The 24,487-nt window shown below is 36.6% G+C and overlaps 1 long non-coding RNA gene across 1 annotated transcript; it reads left to right on the forward strand.

Moving 5' to 3' along the window:
• The first annotated feature begins 19,912 nt into the window (after positions 1-19,912).
• Positions 19,913-21,291, forward strand: LOC309505527. Its single transcript, XR_014208477.1, has 3 exons — positions 19,913-20,022; positions 20,209-20,297; positions 20,616-21,291. It is a non-coding gene; the product is annotated as an uncharacterized lncRNA (long non-coding RNA).
• The last annotated feature ends 3,196 nt before the right edge of the window (positions 21,292-24,487 follow it).

The raw sequence follows: 24,487 nt of genomic DNA on the forward strand, positions 1-24,487 counted from the left end.
GGTTTTTTAACATATTCAGCTCACCCATTTGTGCCACTAGTCTTGTAAACAGAAAAATACATATGATATGTTTATGCTACAACAGACAACTCTTTAATTTGAAATATTATATTATATTATATTATATTATATTATATTATATTATATTATATTATATTATATTATATTATATTATATTATATTATATTATATTATTATGGACAGCACTTCAAGATGGATCATAGTCTTTTTCCTCTTGTCCCTTTAAAATCGATACATCACGGTCAGATCTCTTTGAACAGAGGCTCTTCAAAGGGAGATGTGTACCTGTGAGCGTAAATTATATCTTGTATTGGTTATGAATTATAGACCCAGTCAGATCTTGGTCACTTCAAAGGACTCGTAAACCGGTATCCAAAAAGCACAGATGATCATTAGATCCTACAACTTGCAATTTACAAGCTTAATTATGATTTTTCCTTATGTTCACTTCAGTAGGAAGCTCTCAACAGTTCGGGGTTTTGTAAAAAATCATTCTCACCATCCTTTTCAGTGAGATGACAATCAAACAAAAGTCACATTCCCTCTGGGGGCCATTTTTCCTGGTCTGTAGCTCCGGCTATTCAAATATCATCTGTGAAAGATGACAAAAATATGGCCGCTATATAATGACTAACAAGCAGGTGGGTCAGAAATGGCATCTTTAACAATATGTCCCCGGAGAGTGGAATGGATGGTGCTGAGAAAGCACACTAAAGTGTGGGAACAGATGGGTCCTGAGAGAATGGCAGGAAATCACAGCCTGTGTGGTGCAACATAGTGTGTCGCCGTATGGGCCTGTTCAAATCTGCAGTGGGACAGGCTCCGGGGCAGAAAAAAAAGGGCCACCCCCGAGTGTGAACTCATCTGTGCATTTTGCTTCATGTGGTTGCTTGCATAAACACTCGCTGCATTCTAAACACATACAGCTTTTGTGAAATGAATCTTTGCTCTAGAGAAAGACACTGAACCCCTGGATGTTCAAATGTGATGTACTCTGTAATTTGCACATAAACTGAAAACTGAAAGCTGCCTTGAATTTAAAAGCATTTGCTAAATAAACCCACCCTGGGGGGAAAAAAAAACATTAGGAGGATTGAATGAATAAAAAATAAATATATGGCTTGCTGTCATTTACCACAGAAACTAATTGACTAATTTAAATTGAGGGATACGTTTTAATTAATAAGTTAACTGTATGTACATTTTATACTACTTTCTGTGGTTATTGACATTATGCAACCAATGTGGCCAGTACCGTTTAAAGCAGTGGTTCTCATTATTGGTAACATAGTTTCAATTCCATGATATTTTTCGACCATACAATGAAAATCAATAACAAAAAAACACTGTTAAGTTACATTCTTCAAAATATCTTCTTTTGTGTTCTACAGAAGAAAGATGACCAACAGGTTTGGAACGGAATGAGGGTGAGTAATTGATGACCGAATTTTTATTTTTGGGGTGTACTATCCTTTTAAAAATAATTTATTAATGTAAAAACCTTTAAATCATCTTGTGGCCCCCCTGGTTGAGAACCACTGGTTTAAAGTTCACTTAAAAAGGAAAATTCTGTCATTAGTTACTCACCCTCATGTCATTTCAAGCCTGCATGACTTTCTTTCTTTGGTGAAACCAAATGGTTGATGTCATTTTGGGCCCCATTGACTTCCATTGTATGGGTCAAACAGTTGAAACCTTCTTTTCTACAATATATCTTATTTTATGTTCCACAGAAAAACTAAAGTCATGCAGGTTTGGAACAACATAAAGATCAATAAAATTAATGATGACAGAATTTTTATTTTTATGTGAACTATCCCTTTAATTTCCAGAACCTCAAAATAATCCTTATTTAATAATAAGTTTTTGAGCTCTATTTAAAGTTTCTGACTCAAGAAATCAAAATTACTGTGCTAGCTGTTGTCAGAGAAACAAAAACACTGACTGAGGCTTAAGAAGATAAATCACATCGCCGCATAGCTTTTCTGGTCTGATCTTAGCAGCAGTGGTTGGAATCCACAGTCCCATTCAGATCCACAGTCATACCAGTGAACAAGTTTAAAAGCACAAGCACACAACCTCATTCTTAATTAAAACCATTACGTTACCCATTGAGGTCTCCAAAAGAGGTTTGATGCAATAACAAAACTGGTTGGCTCTCGTTTACCGAGACGCATTGAAAGAAAAGGACCATGTGTCTGTAGACAGTTAGATTCAGGTTAGTGGTAATACTTTATTGGAAACACATGGTTACAAGAAACCACAGATTTTGAAGTATTTGGAACTATTTGGAAGTACATTGTGTAAAAAAATTTGATTATTTGTGATGTGCCCTGTAATTTCTGAAACAAAAGATTGGATGTGGATGAATGTGCATGCGTGAGCTTTCTGTCCTTGTCCTCCTCTCCTGCAATCAAATTCTTAATCAGTCACACAGTGTCTGGCTTGATTAGGTGAAAGCCTTCAAGCTCTGCCAAAAACAGAAGATTGGGGGACAAAGGGGAGGGTGATGAAGTGCTTGGCCCAGATAATGCGCCTGTTCATACTCAAGGGTACCCACAAGAATAAAAAAAAAACAGTTCTCTGTTTTACACCAATTATTTGATTAAACTGTCTCAGTTTGTGAGAGAGCACCGCTAACAGCCGTAGAAGTTCGTATAAATACATGGCCAAATGTACGCCAATTTGTCTTTGAACATTTATTTGCAAAATCCGTGAACATTAATAGTTGCTCCAAATTCTGCTATGACTGCTTCCACTTTTCTGTGAAGGCGTTCCAGTAGACGCTGGAACAAGGATGCTGGGATTTGCTCCCATTCAGACACAAAAATATCAGTGAGGTCAAGCTCTGATGTTGAGCGACGGGGTCTGGCTCGCAGTCTGCATTTCAATTCATCCCAGAAGTGCCTAATAGGGTTCAGGTTGGCGTTTTGGGAAGGCTGTCAAGTTTTTCCTCCAGATTCTGCACATTTAAATTTTTTTGATCTCACATGTTTGTTTGAATCTGTTAATTTCAACCAATGATAAAGTTAAGCGTTAAACCTAATGTTTCATTATCCCTCCCACAATAAAATGACTGCTAATGTAAAATGTAATGTAGGCCTATATAACAATATACATCAATATTGATTGTTTTAATGTAACAAAAAATTTGTTTCAATTTGAAAGTTTAATTTAACTTATGCACAGTGAGCATAAATAAATAAAAAACACTACTGTTCAAAAGTATGGGGTCGGTAAGGTTTTTTAATGTTTTTGAAAGAAGTCTGTAATACTGTAATTATTACAATTTAAAAGAAGTGGTTTCTATTTTCTATTTGAACATTTTAATTTATTTCCGGTAAAACTGAAGTTTCAGCATCCTTACTCCAGTCTTCAGTGTCACATGATCCTTCAGAAATCATTCTAATATGCTGATTTGCTGCTCAAGAAATATTTCTTATTATTATCAATGTTTAATATTTTTGTGGAAACTATGATCGATTTTTTTCAGGATTTCTTTCTTTGACGAGTAGAAAATTCAAAAGAACAGCATTTATCTGACATAGAAATAGTTTGTGATTGAAAAAATATATTAATTTCTTTCTTCTTTTTTTTTTTTTAACTTATTGACCCCAAACTTTTGAACAGTATTGTAAAGATACTAAACATGTGATTATAGACCAGGCTTAATTTGCAACACTCATGCAGCATGTAACTGAAAGGTCTGTCCACACTCTTTTGGTAATATAGTGTAGAAGCCAAAGAAAGAATAATGTGCTGCCTTGCTAGATGTGGTTCCATAACTGTTTTTAAAGCACTTATACCGTTGTTTATTAAAAAACGGCTGCATATAGTGCTCTAACACAATTTAGCAGTGGTGTCCAGCTGGCCTGACTATAAGCTATAGTCTTTAGTTTGTGTATAGCTCAGTTGTGAATGTTATATGCACTGAATTAGCAGACTTGTCTCCGCAGTTTAACTGAGGTGAATCGGTCTTGGCAGGGAGCCTGGTCTGATTTTTAACTAAGCTGATTTTCATTGGCCACTGTTTAGGGTTATGATCCTGAGGCAGATGGTACTGTACATCTAGTGGGATTTAGAGGTAAACCAACATTGCCATAGACAGTTACAATGAATACAAACAGGCCTATACTGTATGCCCTGAGTGAGAGCTGTTAGCAGGAGCGGGGTTTCTTAAGTAAAAGATGCCGCTTACATGGATGTTGTGTCATCAGGGCTTACTTACATGCTTTCACAGCTGCAATGATTTAGTCAGGGTCAATAGGTGGGATTGCACTGATAAAAGTTGGTTAAAGAAACAAGGCAACTTGACATTTTTGCATTCCTGTAGCTCAAAAGTAGAGATTCAGTATGGAGGAATGGTCTCTGATCTCTTGTCAGGGGGCAAATAATTGTTCCCAATTTGTTTAGGAGAAAAACATTTATTTCTAATGTGATTTTCCCCTCACTTTCAATTATTTTACTTAAATAAAAGGTTCGATTTTTGCATTTAAAAAAAAATAAAAAGGATAAACAATGCAGATTTATTTTTTACAGCCATTTTTGATCATATTTACCAAGGGGGCAAATAATTCTGACCAGCACTGTATATCATGGTTTATATCACAACTCTTTTCAACAAATCCTTCTTGAGCAAATCAGCATATTAGAGTGATTTCTGAAGGATCATGCATGTGACACTGAAGACTGGAGTGAAAATTCAGCTTTGCCATCTCAGGAATAAATTTAATTTGAAAATATATTCAAATAGAAAATATTCCTAATATGAATGTTTTACTGTATTAAATGCAACATAAAATGCAGTCTTGGTGAGCATAAAGACTTTAAAAACATTAAAAAAATCTTACCAAACACAAACTTTTGAACAGTAGTGTTAGCAGACAGACGTTAGTTAGAGAGTTGATGTTTAGATGTCTGTGCTTGTGGTGGCAAAATACAATTTACATTGTGTGAGACGATCCTCAACAGTCTGGACTCTCATTATTGACTTGTCCCACTGACGACCACTGTACAATTCACAAGCAACCGCAAAGCAAACATATTAGCAATAGTTCAACACAGACACGAATGAAGCTTAACCACAAACGCCTATTACGTTGATAAGTATAAACACACTGAGCAAAAAGATGAGCTCTTAACATTACTGCACAACAAATAACAGCAACATCAATAACAGCATAAATCATCAAAATACAAAAGCCTATAATCTATGTTCTGCAATGCATGCTGTAGCTCACAAATCGGACAAAAAAAAAAGTTGTTTATTCGGATAACTGTTAAGCTGGAACAACATTCAGGGAAATATTGTTAGTCTAACATGTCTTTAATGTAGATTCAAAGTAATAATGACTATAATAATGATAAAATGTAATTGCTTTTTTTAGTGTGTAAAAAAGTCCTATGAACTGGCAGATTGTCCTTCCTAATTTATCGCTCTAAAGCATTTAGTTTTCTGATGCCTTTAAGGGATTTAGCCTTTACTGGGAGCAGCAGCAGAGACTGGGCTCTCTAAGTGAGGGGTTAGTGGGAGAGCGCATGCCGGACACGGCTGCAGGAAACGGCTGTATCCGGCCCATACAGCCAACTATGTGCGCAAAGGAGAAGAAAATTGGTCCTTCATTTGTTTAACATTCAGTCAGGCAGAAAAGTGAACAAATAGCCCCGCCGAGGTCACTGCCACTAAGCACACACTGTACGGCGTCTGCTGATATGTTAATGTTTAGCAGGAGTTAATTGGGCTGAAATAAGTTGTCTGACAAAATTATGACCATGAAAAATGACATTTTAGGTGGTAACTACATTGTTCCTTTTCACATTGAGTCTTCAGCAACACAGATAATGAGATCACAGCATGCAGGATCGGAAGACGTCAAAGAATGTTGCATTATTCAGCTTGTGTGGTAACACTACCTCACTGCATGACCATATATCTTAACCAGTGGGCGGTGGAACATAACTGAGGGTCAGGAGACCCGTGGCCTTACTACTGCATTGTGCATTCCACTGGGTCCTTCTGAAACTGAGAGGGCTTCCTTTCAAGAGACATCCAGATACGGGACCTCCTGCAGGGTTAGGAGCAGAGAGCACTTTAAAGGCAATAGACCAAAGATTTAAGAGGAAGGTTTCATGTTTCCAAAAAAGGAGGAACATCTGCATCATACCACAACTTCCTGACTGTTCTCTGAAACCCTTCTCTGCTAAACTCTGTTTCTGAGTCACAGGCTAATTGTTTTCAGTTACAAGGTATACAGTGAGTGTATGTTCATTAGTTGCTATTACCCAGCAAACAGACATTCCCTTGATATTACTACTTGGTTCCTCTTTGTTTTTGTTTTCTATCTTCATGTCATCATAATTTGCTAAACAGCAACTCTTCATGTCATTTATTTGAAATGGACAGTAGTACCACAGAACTTTTTGAGCCAATTATCTTAGCGCTAACGCTAACATATCTGGGGCAAGACGCACCAGTTACCTGAGCACCCCTGCGCCATATAAAAATGCACAATCCCCAAAACAGCTAACCTGAATTTTGGCATGAAAGGCTGCAGATTGGGAGAGAAAAAAATACAGTCTGTTTCACGCTTCTAAGAGCTTCTGAAAAGAAATCTGCCACTGGTATACAACATCTATAATATAATAAAAATATTATATATTCAAGCGATATCACACGAGCAAGAGTGCTGTTGTTGCTGCACAATTGTTTTTTTTCCCAACAGTTAATGTATATTATAGGATATTGTGTTATTTTGTTTATTTTTAACAGAATAACTTCCAAGCGATTGAATGAATCCGTGGTTTTGAACAAATTGTTGGATGGAATGATTCAACGACTCACTCATAAGTCAAAGGCTGCATCCGAAATCGCATACTCTGTCAAGCAGATACTTATTTTGAATAAATCAGTACTTCACAACCTACCAGCGTCAGTTGTGTCGCTTAACTACCTTTCACAAATCCTCAGAATTCGGCCAATCAAATTTGAGGACTGTGCTCCTGTTGTATAGTTTAATGTTGCTACCAAATAAAACAGAAGATTTTCAATAGCCATCAATGGAGAAAGATGATTGTTGCAACTTGCAGCCAAATGGTTTAGTTAAGACATCTACCAAAGGCAAAGTTAACCAGCCAAATCCTAACTCCTTGGTTTGAACATTTTATTTTCTTGAAAACACAATAGTCGGCACATTTAATTAAACTATACATTATTTCCATTCAAAAAAGCAGCTCAAGCCTGTGAAGGATGCCAGTGTAGAAATAGTAAAGCAGTGAGGCTGACAGAGAAACCAACAACGGATATTCTCTGCGGCTCACAGTTCATAAAAAGATTTGGTGACCTTAGGTCTGGCAGAATAGACTCTCTGCATAGTCAAATAAAGCCTTACTTGTTATAGAGCAAATAAACGCCAAGTCTGATTCATTAAAGTGAGCAGAGCTACAGTAATTCAAAGCTAATACCGCAGCTGGCAAGAGAGCGGCTGTCAGAGCCTCAGAGATATTCTTCATCTCCTTCCTTCTAGCTGTGCAACACACAAACAATGCATCTCAAACAGCAACCTCGTCATCCACCCACCATCCAGCACTTGTTTAAACATCCCTTGTAAGTTGCTGCAATGATGAAATACTGTATGGTGGTGTGTTATTTGATGCTGTTTTATTGTCCAAAAACTATTGTTAAAAAAAAAAAAAAAAAAAAAACTAATCTCATAAGCAACCTACTTGTGAATTTGTTTATATCCTTCCTTTACCAATTGGGTCATAGTCAGGACAAAGCCTGCTAATCTGACATTTTAAGAGGTCTGGGTTCAGTACAAGTTAAGCTCAATCGACAACAAAAAATGCTCTGATGCAGTGAGGAAATGGTTGTAGTTAAGACCAAATGGAAGTAAATAGGACCAATCCGTGAATTAAAAATAGCGTGTTTTAATAGTAAGCTACAGACAAGACCTAAACAATGTTATCATGTCTGAAAAATTTGCTTTTTTTGTGTAAAGTTCTAAAATAAAAATATAATAAAATAAGATAAGATAATTTGAACAGCTTTACAGCTCAAATAACGTTTTAACAGAAGACATGCTCTTTCTAAAAATCAGCCCTATTCACTTTCATTATTATATCCTGACTGTAACCTAAATTGCGCCACAAATGCTGTCAAATGAGCTTAACTGGAATTATTGAAGCTGGAAAATTCCTTTAAAAATCCCACGCAAACATCCTCACATCACACGCAGCTTGAATTAAACAGTCATTGCTTTTGTAGAATCAAACAAAAGCCAAACGCTTTTTACAAGCCTTGTGAAACTACGTTATGGCTCAAAGACTGTTATCACATATGGTTATGGTGTCTATTATCCGGACACAGAAGAGGACTGCAAAGTAGCAAACAGCACATACACACGATTTGTACTCCCACAACTCTTTGCCTAAGCAAATAAAATGGATTGCAAATGGGAATTTATCTGAAATCACATGCTGCAAACACACTCTGCATTTGGTTAATGAAAAGCAACAGATCTGTTCTTTAATAAGATTTGACACTTAATTGTCTTTCTTCCTCAATTTATGAAAGACCGAAGGATTCATTGCTTCAGCCGATGCCTGTGTGACGAAATATGAGACCAATCAAGGGCCGAGACGGTTCTGGAGACTTCGTAAATGTGCAAGGTCAGGCATTCTTCTGGTCAGTAGTATCGAGGACAATAGCACTCTCTCGTCTGGTATGTGCTATAGTATCTGCAGTCTCAATGTCTGCTCCACAATCCCCTGCTGTGCGGGGTGCTGCAGTCCCAGGCTCTGCCACCCAGGGAATGGGGATTTGTCACTTAGTACAAAAGCCCATCATTGCTCTTCTCCAGTGGGCTCTGGTTACACTGTCTCAACACCATCTGCACAAAGCCAGTGGGGTCGTCCGGCTGCTGAGATGGCACAAGTGTGAATGAGTTAACATTAGTTTGGTTAATGCATTAATGAACTAACAATGAACAACAATATAGAGCATTTAATCAAGGTTAATGGAAATTTCCATATATACTAACACATTTTAACCTTGATACATAATTTATACAAAGTTGCATAAATTAACGTTAAAGTCCCCCTGTGGTGAAAAATTACAGTTTTAATATTTTTAATATGTTTATGTGGTGTGTTTTTAATATACTTTAAAACCATGTGTAAATTCATATGGCAACGCCATTGCATGAGTATTAACTGCAGTGAACCAAAGACAGTCTCAAAAACAAGGTTGGAAATCGCTGGTGTTTCTGACATAACAAACTACCTTGTAACCAATCACATCGTGGGGGCGGGGCTAATTTGCATATTCATAGAACCACGTATAGTAAATGAGGCAAGGGTGTAAAGTTACATCCAAGCTATTTTAAGATAGGAAATCTTAAATAATGCTTACATAATGTCATTTTGGTGATCAAAGATGAGTTTTAAGGGATAAAATGATCGACTACTAGGGGGACTTTAAGTTAATATATAATGAACGAAACATGAATTAACACCCCACTGTTTAACTACTGAACTAGTCAACTGTAATTTGGAATCTACACGTTTTTTCGAGTTTCGTCTTATTCAAATTCAGTACAACCTCTTTTGTCCATTAATTGAAAATTCTCAATACAAATCAGGGGCCTAGTTTCTTCAGTCCATTACTTTAAAATGGATCTGGCCCAAAAACTTTTATCCACAGGGGATCTACAGGACCATCCACAAGATTCTCAAGAGGAAATAACTGCAGGCCTGGAATCTGACCTCAGTGAAAGAAATTTTCTCCTTTCTGCTTCATGCTGCCTAAGGGGTCTTTGATGAAAGTTGGCATGGTTTTAATGAGGATGACTGCAACCCACACCGCTTCTGTCCATACATGCCTCAGTAATGCATGAACACTCATCTGTGTCTACCTGAGTCTGCATTTTTGAACACCAACTCAATGAGGACATAAAATCAATGCCAGCACATGGACGTTTTCCCATATTTTTAACAGAGCCTGAGCGTTAACTAAATCTGGAACTGATGTGTCATGCTCTGGTTTGGATGCAATGACCAAACTGAAGTAAAACTCAAACAGGTAGGTTTATTTGCAGATATGGCAGGAACACAACACATAAACAGGTAAGTGTTGATATACTGGAGATAGTTAGCAGATGAGATAGACTTGGAATGGTAACTGAGAGTCTTTGGAGAAGTGTTGGAGCGCACAAACACACACATACACAAGGGATGACTGGAAGATGACTTGGGTGATGTAACAGCAGTGGTTAGCAAGGAACTCAGGAAAATTAAGCAGGATAGTAACAAGGTAAGTAGTCTGTAGCATAAGATGAGGTCAGACAAAATCGCATACTCTCTTGAGTAGGTACTTATTTTGAATAAGTAATTACTTCACGATTGCTTAAAAGTAGGCTATATGAATGTAGTACTGAACGCACTGCATTCGCCATGCTGTCATTATCACGTGACCAGCGTCAGTTACGTCGCTTCACTGCCATTCATAAATCCTCTCCCATGGCCTCATGAGTTGTAAAGTGTCCATCGTATGCAAAATCTCGCTGGAAGTAGTAGTTCATCCAGGTAAATTTTGCCTACTCTGAGTACGGTGAATTCAGACATACTACTTCTTTGACACACACACTGTTTTTCGCCTACAATATAGCAGGGAAGTATGCGATTTCGGATGCAGCCAATGACTGAGGGAGTGTGTGTGCTCTATAATTATATAAAGTGCTGGTGATGAGGGCTAGATGAGTTCCAGGTGTGCTTGGTTAGGCAGGGAAGATTATGGGAAATGTAGTCTATATGACACCATGCTACTCTAGTCTTGACCATATCAGCTCTTGAAAAATACACCCACCTAGCTATGATTTGTGTTATGATTCTTTTACATTATATGCACTTGCGCGCCGATTGCCAACAAAACATACATTTGATGCAGTTTTACTTATCGTCATGGTTCCGACTCATGACAGGGATCTTTTAACGCTGGGACCGCTCCATCTTTCAATTTCAAACGATCTGCAAATCCAGCGTCGAACTGGGCCTTGCTCATAAAACATCATCACCGAAATTCCGGGAACAAACAAACACACTTGCACAACTCTGTTGCTGCCCGGGAATAACAAACTGCATCCACTGTTCCCTTAACGCTGGGTTCTTTGGGAAGCTCAACAAGGTTATCTTTCCCTCACGACCAATAAAATTCTGTGTTTGACACAGAAATACTTCATACGTCCAACTCTGGATTTTTTTACATTTTGGAAAAATTCACTGGAATTTTGGTGATCAAAGATGAATTATAAGGGATAAAATTATTGACTACAGGGGGATTTTAAGGGCCAAACAGACATACAGAGATAAAAAAGAGACACAAAGGAGGATGTCTGAGGATTCAGAGACTTACAGGTTGACCTCACAAGGTTGACAATAAAGGATAAATGCACCTCATTATTTTTACTTCAGCAGCACATATGACTGAGACTCAAAGGTTGAAAGATGCTGAAATATACAGGCGTCTCCACAGTATTACTGCTCTTTGAATGTGCCCCTTTATTGCTTTTGGTCTTTGACAGACAGTACTACTAAAAAACTATGAAAGAACATGAAAGGTTAATTTTCATATCAGTGAAACCACTATGTATTTAGACAGGTGCTCAGTTTATTTCATTCTGAGAATCTCAAAGTTTACCCATTGATATCATCCCTCAAGGCTCATTTCTGTTTAAACAAGGGTTGAAAGTAGTTAAACGTAATGGAAACAGCATTGTTTACAGCCTATAGGAAAGGTAATTAAGCACTTAGATAAACAGAAAGCACAAATGGCACCTTCTCACATTGATAATATTACGTAAATGGACACCCCCGGTTGGAAACTAGATCAATATTGTCTGGAAATATCAACATGTGAGTTTGGGCATAATTGCTGTGGTGAAAGGTGCTTACTTATCTGAAATCCATATTTCCATCTTAACATTGACATTAAGCCATGAGATGGCACCAGAAAAAGGAAATGCTCAATGAAAACAAATGACAACAGAAACCAAAGTGGAAAGTGGGGCTGCAGCAATATATCTAAATATTTGAACTTCTGTGCCAGATCAAACTGAAGCCAGATGTCGGCTGGAAATGACCAAATGTTCATGGTTATTCCCTGAGGTGATCATATCTGCTTCTAATTTAGCACAGCCATTTTGGGATTTCTCAAGAATTTATTCATTGCGTTCAAGCAAGGTTGACGCAAGGTTGACCTTAAAAATACAATATATCTATTTTAGTCTTCATCTATCAGAATCAGGTTTATGTTCCCTGCAAGAATATCCAGCTAAAGATGCTTTGGAACATTGTAGCTGTTAGACCTGCTTAGACCAGAAACCAGCTACCATGTTCTAAAACAAAGCTACCAGTTTTAAAGGCGATTTACTAGCCAATTTTCAGTCATAAGCCTCATTTAGATACTGTAGTTGCTGGAGGCAACTATAGAATGTAACACTTATCTCATTAAATCTTCGCATTGTCCTCTGTATCCCGATCTAAATCATGTTGTCTAGTGAAAGCTGGATTTTCAGGGTGGTTTAAGGGAAATTTCACCCAAACATTTTAATTCCATTACACACCCTCATGTCTTTCTAAACCAGTATGATGTCTCATCTGCAGAAAAGAAAAGATATTTTAAAGAATGGTGATAACCAAACCATTGTTTCACGAGTTCGCACTTACATATAATCAGATATAGTATAATATGCATATTTGGCATGGCGTTGAAATATTTTACGTTTTTTTTTACTGTAAACATGAAATATAGTATAATTCTGTATTTTTCCAAATTTAGAGTAAAATACTGGCAGCAGAGTCTCCAGTAATCTACTGTAATTATACAGTATTCAAACTGTGAATTTTTTAACAGCTTTTTTCTGTCAAAATTAAATGCAGTACATTATCTAATTACAACATCATTATGGCTACTTTAAATTCACTCTTTTTGTACAAAGGCACAAAATAATGGGTTGAAATAATTAGATTGAAGATTCATTATTTAATTTATTTTAAATCTGTTTTTTTAATTTATTACATTTAAAATAAATCTTAAAAAATATCAATTGGTAACGCTTTAGATTACAGCCCGGAAAGTACTGCGTAATTAAAGCGATTTTACAGTCTACTTTCGGTAATTATAGTGTACCTATGTAGTGGTGCTTGTTACCCTCTTGTTCCATGTAGTTGCAGAGTAAGTATGACATTGCGGGCCGTAAATTAAAGTGGTGCTTGTTACCCTCTTGTTCCATTAAGTACAATATAAATACATACACAATATCACTGACTCGGAAACCTTTATTTGAAAAACAACTTAATTCAGATTTACAATACTTCTTTTTTGTTTAAAACTGCTTTTTTTTAAATCAACAATTAATTTCAAATGCTTAAGTCTTGACAGAAAGTAGCACGTTTTGTCCCCCCTTTTTTTCTCTTGCTTGGCTTCTTTCTTTTGTTACTCTTCTTTTTCTTTCTTTCCACTGATGAATCTGAAGAAGAAATCATGTCTCTTGCTATTCTGTATTATGTATTAAAATAAAATGCAGTACACCCTGAAATACATCCTCACCATTTACTCATATTTTACCCTCATGCCATCCAAGATGTATACGACTTTCCTTCTTCAGATTAACACAAATTAAGGTTTAAAAAATAAAAATAAAAATACATCTCTGGGAATACATATAATGCAAGCTCTCATGTGTTCCTAAAAGTTGGAGCATCAAACAGCACATACTGCAATAACTGTAGTAATCCATACGACCCCAATGGATGGATCAATGTCTTCTGAAGTGAAACGATAGGTGTTAGTAAGAAAAATTGCAATATTTTAAACTTTTTAAACTGTAGACTGTTCAGACCAACTGCAATAAGTTTATTTATTTTTTATGCACTTACATGGAACAAGAGGGTAACAAGCACCACTTTAATTTACGGCCCGCAATGTCACACTTACCCTGTAACTACATGGAACAAGAGGGTAACAAGCACCACTTACCCTGTAATTACATGGAACAAGAGTATATTTCCCAGTATTAAAAAAAAATTGCAATAGTTTTAGCTTTACTTGCCTTGAAACATGTAAGCCCAAACTTAAACAGCTGCACTTTTGCTATAAAAAAAAAAAAAAAAAAAAAAAAAAAAACCCTATACAGTAGCCTATGTATTGGTACACAATTATTTCAAAAAGATACACAGTGTATGTTCTCGCTAAATTGCTCCCAAATGTAAGATTGTTGTATCATAATAGTAGAATAAGTACTCCTTAGTTCTATAATACTTACAGTATAAATATTTTTTTAATTCTCCTGGTTGTTACCCCTTTATTCCCCAAACATTTTACATATTGTTCCCTTATACTTACATGCAAGTACTTTATACGTACACTATAATTACCGTAAATTTGTCTTAATTATGCAGTACTTTCCGGGCTGTAATCTAAAGCATTACCGATCAATTAAATAAGAAATGAATCTTTAATCCAATTAACAGAAGAACATTATTGTTCTGTGGGCTACACACATGGACTTAAAATACATTATATTAAATGATGTGTAAAACAAGCAAACACTTTAGAAAGGATATAAATCAAAATAAAGTTTTATTTAAAAGTGCAGCTAAAATTCAACAAGGATTCTAAACGAAAAATAGATGACCCAGGAAAAAAAAAAAAACAACAGAAGAGAAGACAGATTTTGGCTAACAAATAAAAACTTAAAAATAAAAACAAAGGCAATAAAAATAAATAAATAACAAAGTATACCCGCTTACAACATGACAACCTGAGACCAAACACATTCAGTGTTTAAAAAATAAATTGCACTACTAAGAACATGTAACATTTTAGTGAAAACATTTGTTTAGGGTTTTTTTCCCACTTAAAAAAAAAAAAATTCTAGTGAGAAGGCATGTGTGCCTTCTAAGAGAGTCCTAGGTGAATGAAAACCAACCATGATGAACATCACCTAGCTGCATTATCTCCTGATGTATTTCACGGTACCATGTAAAACAGCAGCAAACTAAATATTTGAACAAAATAACTCTAGAAATGTAAATGTATAGTACAACCCAGATAACAAGATTAATAATTGTGTTGACTAACAAAACACTTCCTGCATGTCAAGTCAACTTATTTTTCCATAACACTACAAAGTTTTTTTTTTTACACGTTTCTACTGTTCAGACTCACTGCACAATTTTTACATTGCAGCTCAACATTATTCCTAAGATGTTACCTTTTGTATAGATGGTAATAAAACTGAATAACTAACTAACACCTACAGATATTCAGCTACAATGCAAATAAACTGTGGTTGGTCTAATTGGTTTAATTTAAGTTTTTAGATTTTCATTCTTTTAGACTCCTGAAACATTTTTTTTTTAAGTTGTATTGCTTTTGTTCTTTTTAGCACACTTTTATTTTTATTTTTTAAATAACTTTTTATCAATGTGTTAAAAAAGCTATTTACAACAGGCAGGGTAGTCTTGACCATCGGGCAGTTAGCAACAACCACTACCAGTCTTCAAAGTTTATAGATGATCTAAAACAAGCTGATAAAACCTGGTGACTGTAAAATGCGTGTAAATATATAATTTTGAATTTTTCTAATTTCAGCATTTAATAGACATTTTAAAACTGATAAAACCTGGCGACTGTAAAATGTGTGTATAAGTGCATGTAAAGTGGTTTACAAATGACGGAATTGTCATCACAAGTACCCAACTGAAAATTATTTTGGATGCTCGAAAATTGAAAATTAACCTAACTGACAAAACAGTAACGCACTTTGACCAAACTTGTAATCGCACTCCAACACCATATAAAAAAATACTGCATCGCACTGTAATTTAACACAGCCCATAATGCATTGCAAACAATAAAAAAAAACATATTACTTAAATACGGTAGAGTGCTGTTAAAAATTGGCCGTAAATTAACAGCAATTTCTTAATTAGCAAAATAATGCCCAGAATGCAATGTTTTCTACAGTACATTACTCTTTTAATGGAAAACAGTGTTTTACTGTCAGATTTTGGCCGTTTTTTAATAGCAATTTTTAATAGTAGATTATCTAGTGCCATTATTAGTGCTCATACCCAACTTTATTAATAAAAAGAGACATTTCTGAGACATTTCTCAAAATGTCTTCTTTTATGTTTGACAGAAAAAATAAAGTCACACAGAGTTTGAATGACGTCATGAGTAAATAATGACAGAATTTTCATTTTTGGGTGAATGATCCCTTTTAAGGTTGAAGTAGTGATGGAGACACTACTATAGATACCACCAGGACCCGCTGAACTCATAAACAAGTGGATAATAAATATGTACATCTGACCCTGCATGTGTCAATGAGCATCTGTGTTCAGTTTTGACTCAGCAAAATATGCAAAGAAGAATTATTTCAATATGAGTATTGAAACTGGTAACTGTTTATTCTCTGGTGGCCCCTGAGCAGTTTCTGGTCATTCTGTATGAGGTCAAGAGTGTTTTGAGAAGCAGAGCACAGCAGTGAGACTATACAACATCACTGTAACAGTGGCAGAACACTGCTGCTAACTGACAGCTTCAGAATAGGGAGCACAACATACCCAGTGGGAAGAGGAAGATAGCATGCACACACACACTGACTTTAACAACCTTTTTAAAGACACAGCTGAGCCCCATAGCACTGCGATTTAATTGAAAGCTTAAGTAAAAGCAGTCATTTTAATCAAAAATATATATATTTTAGCAACAGCATGGGAGTTATCAAGGATTTACTCTAGCGTTTATAATACAATGTTCTATTGAGTGTGTTTAGGTTGAAGTAATAGTAACTGACCCTTGGCTAATAGTGTGTTCAAGTCCTCCTGGGAAGTTGGATTTTTCAAGGAAGACGTAATCAAAACTGGTCTGGTGCGTTGAAGTCAGTTTGGTCGGAGCAAGACGACAATGCAAGATTTACAGCATGATTTTTCAATGCTACTTCTACAAAAAGATGAATGAAGAATGAACTGAGGGTCTATTATCATTCAAATGCTGCATCCATTGTATCCGCAATGTTTTCTCATGGACATGCTCCCAACTCAACACATTCCTAAGGGCTTGAGGAAAATCAATGACTTTGTGATGCCGTTCATGCACATTCAACTTGTAAATGCGCAATAGCCAACTCGTAAATACCCAATTTGCGTAGTATACACCCTAAATATTATTTGAGATTAGAAATCTTGAATAATATTTTGGGTGGAAAGTATGTGGATAGGGACACGGTGTTATGTTATAGAAACATTATAGGAATAGTTCTTTGAGTTTTTGCCTGATTTTGATTCACAGTCTCTCTAGTTTTTAATCATGTTAATGTGTAATTCAATGATTTCTTTAACGAAAAGTAGCAGATAAAAATGCTTTGCAATATCACAGTTCATTTGTAAGTGCATTATACTGAAAACCTTACTGTTAACGGAAATGTCCTGGTCATTCCTCAAGAAATTCTCGAAAGCTTTTTTGAATTGGCAACAGTAACCATGGGGGCGGAGATTAGCAAAGGGTATTTAGTTAGGTCTTATCTACTCATTTAAATTTAAATAGATTTTTGCTAAGAGGCGAGACTTCCGTTTTAAACAGTTGCAATTTTGAGACTTGCAGTTTCACAATCATTTGTAGGTTAGTGATCTTTCTCATCCTGTACTAATTCTGAGGAACGTTCTTTTAAATATCTGAAGAATAACATTTCTTCTTGAGTCTAAATAGATAAAGCTTGATGTATCACAGTGGCGACTATCTAAATTCTGCCATTTGTTTTTCTCCCTAATCAGTGAGAAAATGACTGTACTAAACCCATATTCTCTGTCTGACATCTTACATTAAAGCACTGTTCATTGTCTAAAGCCTCAGTATCAAAAGCTATCTGAGGAGCGAACTGCACATGACTTGGCCTGGTAGAGGCCTCCTACTGAGCATCCACACAGCAACTTATTTTCAGCCTGACAAAAAAAAAAAATCCCTCTCCCGCTGAAAACCTGCTCACCACTGGTTAGATCTACCCCCCACCCCCTTGTCACTGGGACAGCGCAAAAAAACTGCTGCGGCTACATCCGTCAAAACAAAGCCCTCCCTCAACAATGATTTGAAGGCTTGAGAGGCAGCAAATTTGAGCAGAAATCCTTATAATTCAGGCGAAGGACAAGGGGCGCTCTCATGCTTCCCTAGCCTTTGTCAGCAACCCTGAGAGCTCTTGCCATATAGATACTTCAATCGCTGCATCATGAAGCTAAAGGTCTGTTGTAGAGCGAGGGGTGAAATGCAGACAAGCATGTGAGAGGTTTTCTTACTTTTTGACCTTCTTGAGGTGGAAAAATGATTTGAGGGAAATGTTTACAGTTCATGTCAAGTTTAGGCTTACAACCAGGGTTAGGTGCTTCTATTTCAGTGTTATTCACCTATCACTTTCCTCTGATTTTAGGGATAACTTATGGGTAAGGTTTAGGGGGTTAGGGATATGGTTATGGTTAAATTTTCGGACAAGAATGTTGTTCCAGGATCAACAAAATATGTTGATCCAGACGTGCGACAGCGTACATGGTGAGAAGGGTTAGGGTTAAGGTTAGTGAACTACATGGCTTTCTGGAGTACTTTACTGTTTTACTGCTCAATTTTACTGTTGTTCGACATTCTGGTGTTGCAAAAATGTGTGTCAAAACAGTAATCATTAGTAAGAGTGTGTTCACACTTGTAGTACGGTTCACTTTTTTTTTTTGTCCTGGTCCGCTTAGCTAACACAGAACCTAAAGATACCAAACCTAAAGGCATGGGGATACGTTCACAACCTGATTGGTCAGCTTTTAATCTTTTATTCTGATGCCTGTACCGAACTGTAATGGGCAACATCGCGACTTTGATAAGAAAAAACAGGTATGCTTGAGCATTCTGTCCTTTTTAGGGTCACACCATGTGACATAATCTCCTGTTTTTGGTTAGTTTACATGTCTTTGGTCTATGTTGCGTTCATATTTCAATCGAACCACACCATAGTTCGTTTGGAAGTGGACCGAGACCCATCCGCTTGTTTGGTGGTTACTATGGGGTTGGGATGGTAGCGTTCACACTTATTCAAATGAACCGCACTAACAGAGCAATCGCACCAGGGTTCGATTTAATCAAACCAAACCTGCCAAGTGTGAACAATCAAAGTTTGTAGTGTTGTGATTGACCTCATAGCTGGTTGGTTTGGTTCATGGCTTTTAACTCTTTAATGAAGACTTTTTTAAAAATCTCTATGGGAAAAACGCATGGAAATTGTTTTTCCTGAACCAGTGCCGCTGATAAAGACACTGTTGCACTCTATTGCTGTGATCTCATGTGAGTGACAGGTCCTGTAACACCAATAAGCACATCAATTGAGAAGAGATGTCGCTGAAAAAGGGTGGGGAAGTTATTTTAATTAAAGATTATGAGGGCACATGAATAAAAATAATAATAATGATGTGCACGTATAAATAATTTATAATAATAGCAATTAAAATTCAATAAAAAAAAATCACTTCATGGTGATTTTAAGTCAGGCATTATGGCAAAACAAACCCTAAAAGGGTCATCAGGACCCCGACACGGAGCATCTATCCCTTGCGTAAAGCCTCCACAGAGCAGTGGATAGAGATATAGAGAACAAGATAGAGATTGAGATTGAGAGACTCTAGGTTAGAAAAATACACTGGATTTTTCACTAATTCCTCATGAAAGTGATTTAAAGTGCGGTAGGGAGGGAATGCCTTTGGACACAACTCCTCAAATGCATTAAATTCCTGCTTGTTTACAGGGAAACTCAATCCTTAATTCTTTTAAATAAAGCTCTGCTTACATATTACAACAGGACTGCATGAGAAAGCAGCTTGCAGCAGGAAGAGGACATGAGGCAGAAGTAACCTGGACCAGCTGGGCCTTCACAGCCATCTAAGCAGCATGTGATTCCTCACAATAATAAAGTAAGATGAAATTCCTTAGTCTGTCGGCTAAGGTGTTTTAATTGGGGGAAACAGTATTGGTACATACACAAGAGAGCAGGTCTGTTCTGAAGACCACAGTTGGGAAAATGTTAATGCATAGGATAGGATTTTTTCAATGCCTTAATTCTAATTGTGTTTCTCTTTTGCATGTTTGGATTATGTTAGATGTATACTGTATGTCGAATGTAAAATCTGAGTACCTAAAGAGCGACCTGTTGAGCAGCAACTGCATTGGAATATCTGAGATGCTAAAGGTCAGTTGAACTTGTGTGATGAAAACATTACATAGCCTACAAGATTTTACATTTAGGGTCAGTCGATTAGTCATTTGGCTCCCAGCAATCTGTTGACGGAGACGAGAAAGCAAACACAGAGGGTAAAAGTGCGTTTGAACGGAGTCGTGAATGGAAAAAAGCGGGCATGGCGTGGGAGGAACAGTCACTTAGCGTTCACATTCATAGCCACCTTACATGCCAAGGTTAGGGGTTAATGTGTTTCCATGGAAACTGAAACACTGGAGCCGTGAGACTGAGGAGAGATTTGCCTTCGATTTCTTTCTTTCTTTTTTTCAGACGAGATGAGAGGACAGATGACAGAAAGTGATCCAGATCCAGAAGAGGAGACATGATTGCTAAAACAAAGCAACCTAGATGAGGATTTTGGCTTATGATGTATTGTTTCCCTATTCAAGTAGATTCACTACTATTGGGGTTATTAAGATTTTTAAATGTTTTTAAAAGAAGTCTCTTTTGCTCACCAAGGCTGTATTTATTTGATCAAAAATACAGTAAAAATAGAGTAACACTTTTCATTTTGTTCTACAAAACTGATTCAGATTTTTTTGTTATTAGTCAATGGTAATATAAATGTACACTATGTTACTTTCGATCCTCTAGAGGTTAAAAAACAAACCTGCATGCATTTTTCAGAAATAATGTTATTTTGGTTGTGCTTCGGCTCTGTGTGACTGTGCGGATTAATATGACCCTTCACAATAGATAATGCTTCATATGCTACATATGGCATTTTATCTGGTAAATAAAAACGGGTAGGCCTATAATAAAATCTCGATCTCCACATCGCTTTTACAATTTCAAATCCCTCAGTTTGCGCCATCATTGATTCTCGTTTTGTTGCAAGCTGTCGCATTCTCTTTTTGCCAGCATTTTTTACCGTAATTCCGCAGAGGTTCAAGATGTGCTCCATGTCAACATTGTGACAACTATGCACACGGTCTAAAATATAAACACTTACAATAGGCTGAAAAAATCATTACATATTGAACCTATAAACATTTATACCTTTTTAAAATCCTAATTAATTGTATTTGTTAACATTTTTGTAACATTTTTACAAACATTAAAGGCAATTTCGGACAGGCTAGCAATAGCAAGCTAGCTTTAAAAGCATAAGATCCCACCCTCCCTTCAGAGCGCTCTTTTAACCCTTTCCCCGCCAAACACGGAATTTTCAGTTTTTTGTAAGAAAAAGCTTCCTCACCAAACACAGAATTTTCTGTGTTTCTACTACCTAGGCCAATTCACACCACACCAACAAACATGTTTGTTGGGTTTTGTCTGTGTGTTCGGTGTCTGTTGGCATTAGTCTGGGTTGGTTTCCACCCGACTGAACATGTTCAATTAGCGTCTGTCTGTGTCTGTTGGGACAGTGTGAACGTGACAGTTTTTTTCCATAAAATTCTAAATCCAACAGCCAACTTGTTTGTTGCCGTTCGTCTGTGTGGTGTGAACTTTATACGCTGGGGGGCACTATGACAAATCTTCTGAAGAGTACTGATACTCATCAAAGCAAATGCGAAGAAGATGCAGAAACAAACGATCTAATTTAATCATATGCATATGTGAAATAACGCGATCATCAACATAAACAGCATATAAATCAAAACTGCCTAATGTTACTGGATGAAATGTCTACCCAGGATGAGCTACATAGGACTGAGCAATTATTAGGGGTGTTGATCGATGGACTGATTTAATCCATAGACTATGTTTTGATCATCTTTCTGAACTCGATATGGGTGTAGCCTTTGACAGAAACGTGATTTTCTCAGCTTTTTGCTCAAAATGTTGCTTTTTTTATTAAACTTACCCACATTCAAGTGTTGACAAAAAAAAAAAAAACAAAAAAAAAATGCATGAAGGTAGAATAAAACAGTTGTTTTTTGTTTTTAAGGAGAGGGTCTGTTCTGTTTTTTTGATATACTGCATGTTCAGATATTCATACAACAAAATATTCTGGGGGCCATGTAATTTTTGTGAAAATGATCAAAAACGCTTCCGTGGCTGGCAAAATAAATAAATAAAAACGCTGGCAGGAAAGAGTTAAGCCATGCCTCCTTCAAAACACATTCGACACACACAGCAGCGTCAACAAAGCGTCACGAGACGATATGACTTTCATTACCTCATGTCTCGAAGCACATTACAATAATAATGAACGTAAACAACGAGCTTGTTGATACTGTTGCTTGAGAAGCACATAAATCTGAGTCAGTGTGGCCATGAACAATTCCAGGTAGAATGTCACAGTTACCATCACGTAATTATGGTTATGACATGGCGTGAACGCAGACTCGTTGTTTTGGTTCAGGACAGGAGGAACTGTAAAAGGCGGCTGCTGTGTTGTGTGGCGCTCGGTGACTGTCTGTCTACAACTTTACAGAATGTGCTGATGATGTGTGATATCTGCGCGAGCAGGGTGCGCGGAGGAATGCAAATGCATAGGTTGAAAAAGGAAGGTAGGACATGGTATCATTGCATTCGGACCCGATTGCAATGATTGGACTAAAATTTTTTATCCTGTGACTTCCAAAGAATATGGCTATGTCTACCTAAATCTGGATACATTTGAAAATGGCGTTTTCGGGCGTTTCAGTGTGGATGAAAAACTTTTGAAAAACGCCTCAAAACGCTAAATTCACCTTAAAGGTGAACCACAAAACGCACCTTGTGCATATTACATGAGTAAAACCCCACAAAAGATCACTGATGTGATTCAGATGGAAAAATAAATCATGAAGTTATCAGGCAATTTTTCTGACAGGATCATTTTATTTAGTAAAATACCTCACCATTCACTGATGCGGTCCAGGTCACACGCAGTCACCATATGTTTGGTCTAAAACGCAACTTCTCTCATGTATTGCCGCAGGACAGCAAATGTGAGTATTCTGTCATCTTTGCAGGACTGTGATATGAAGAGTGTGCAATGTAGAATATTTGTAGCAACAGTGTGAAAGTGAATAGCACATAACAGGCACAATACTGGAATAGGCAACATGAATATCTATTGGTAGCTACAATATGCGTCACATGACTTAATTTACATCATCGTTTTTAAATACCACCGGGTTTCACAGTCCACACTACAACGTGAAAACGGCGTTTTCAAATGTATCCACTTTGGAGTGCGTTTTCAAAAAAGCTTCGTTTTCATTAATAAAAACGCAGTCTCAGTGTGGACGGAAGGCCAAAACGGAGAGAAAAATAAACGTTTTCAAACGAAAACGTATTAGTGTGGACATGGCCTACCTACATGTTTTAATATTTTGGCCACTTCTATAATTGATTTATATCAGAACAGAACGTGAAGAGAGTTTATACCAGTGGCCTATAACAAAATGTGTTTATAAAGCAAATTGCATTCCCTACCTGTAAAGATTTATAAAGGCTTTAAAAACATATTGCTCTTTGTTATTTTATGTTAGCCAATGCATAATGTTAACAAATGAGACCTTATTTCACTGTGTTACCAAAAAACAGTATCATTGTGAACAATTATAAACATTTAAAATAAATCTTTTCTATTTTAATATATTTCATTATTCCTGCATGTTGAATTTTCAAGTCCTTACTCCAGAAATCGTTCTAATATGCTGATTTGGTGATCAAGATCCATGTATTATTATTATCAGTATTGAAAACTGTTTAATAACAAAAATCACTGCTGCTTAATATTTTTGTGGAAACTGTTAAAAAAAAATCCCAGGATTCTTTGATAAATAGAATGTTCAAACAAAACAAGGCCTTCATACTACTTATCAAGGGAATGCACACAGCTCACTGTTGGATTGCAGTCACGTAGGAATGCATACTATACAGTACAGTGGGTTGATGACCTCCAACATTTAAATCGCTGTCATTGTGAACGCCCCATCAGGCAGTAATGCATGGAATTTGTCATAAAACCTGGTTAACCCTGCTAAATACAGTAAATCCTACTGTCACGCTATTATCAATTATGTGGAATTTTGTTAATCTTAACATTCCTTCAAATGCTATAGTTTTATTTACTGAGAAATTCTGCCAATTCTAAGAAGTCATCCATCATCCAGTTTGACAAACTATAGCAGATGTGCATTTACTGTCAGCTACAGTATGTGAATGAAATATGTATTAGCTTTAAGTCAGATAGATTGTGTAAC

Source organism: Leuciscus leuciscus (assembly GCF_965113295.1).
Source record: "Leuciscus leuciscus genome assembly, chromosome: 9".
NCBI classification, from domain to species: domain Eukaryota; kingdom Metazoa; phylum Chordata; class Actinopteri; order Cypriniformes; family Leuciscidae; genus Leuciscus; species Leuciscus leuciscus.